Source organism: Elaeis guineensis, chromosome 3 (assembly GCF_000442705.2).
Source record: "Elaeis guineensis isolate ETL-2024a chromosome 3, EG11, whole genome shotgun sequence".
NCBI lineage: Eukaryota > Viridiplantae > Streptophyta > Magnoliopsida > Arecales > Arecaceae > Elaeis > Elaeis guineensis.
Window position 1 is genome coordinate 12,238,175 of NC_025995.2, and position 1,061 is coordinate 12,239,235.

General features: G+C 39.9%; 1 non-coding gene across 1 annotated transcript in view; it reads right to left on the reverse strand.

Moving 5' to 3' along the window:
* LOC140856777 (small nucleolar RNA R71) overlaps positions 1 to 91 on the reverse strand; it is a 106-nt gene extending 15 nt beyond the window's left edge. Inside the window, exon 1 of the small nucleolar RNA XR_012140379.1 lies at positions 1 to 91. This exon is cut by the window's left edge and continues 15 nt beyond it. This is a non-coding gene — a small nucleolar RNA (small nucleolar RNA R71).
* Positions 92 to 1,061: the final 970 nt, after the last annotated feature.

Genomic DNA, 1,061 nt, shown 5'->3' on the forward strand with positions numbered 1-1,061 from the left:
ATAACTAGTTTTTTCTAATTAGATGCAGAAATGTTTCATGAAACATGGGAGAGATTAAAGGACCTTATTAGAAAATATCCCCACCATGCTGTACCCAAGTGGCAGTTAATTCAATATTTTTATGATGGGCTATCTGAAAGACATCGATAAATGGTCGATGCATCATGCGGTGGGACATTCATGCTGAAAAGTGAGGATGAGGCATGGTAATTGTTTGAAATTTTAAGTGAAAATTTATTACATCATATGTCTGCCTCTATTAGAGATAAACCCATGTTAAACCCAAAGAGAGGTGGAATATATGAAGTAGGAAATGCCATAGATATCCATCATAAGGTAGATGAATTGTCCCAAAAGTTAGATCGATTATTAAGTATAGGACAGTCACCTTCTCCATCCCGTCAGATACAAGATATATGTGCATTGTGTTCGAGCCCCACTCATTGTGTGAATGATTGTCCGGTTGCACCACAGTTTTCTGAACATATACAAGAACAAGTCCATCAAGCCCAAACTACTCATAGACCAAGGAACAACCCCTATTCTAGTACGTACAATCCGGGATGGAGAAACCATCCAAATTTCTCATGAAAATCACAACCAGTGGTTCCTCCGGTGCAACAAAGATCAGGTTATCTGGATGTAACTTTTAGGCATCCATCCTAGCCACAATACCAGAACCCTCCTCAACCCACTCCGAGTACTCATAGCTCGGCTTTCGAAGAAAAGGTACTGCAAGCACTTAAAGGACTAGAAATGAATACCCAACTCCTTCACTCCCATACGCAATCAATAGCAAAGCTAGAGACCTAGATAGGTCAGCTAGCAACAGCTTTTAGTAGGAGGGAAGAAGGCAAATTACCCAGTCAGCCTATTAATAACCCAAAAGGACAGTACATGGCTGAAAGCTCCATTGGTCTTGAAACTTTTTTCGAACATGCCAAATCGATCATGACCCTTAAAAGTGGAAAAATCTTAAATCAACCTGAAGTAATCCAACAACAAGAGCAACCAATTCCAGCTACAACAGAAAAGAAGAAATCTGAAGAGAGGAAAGAACC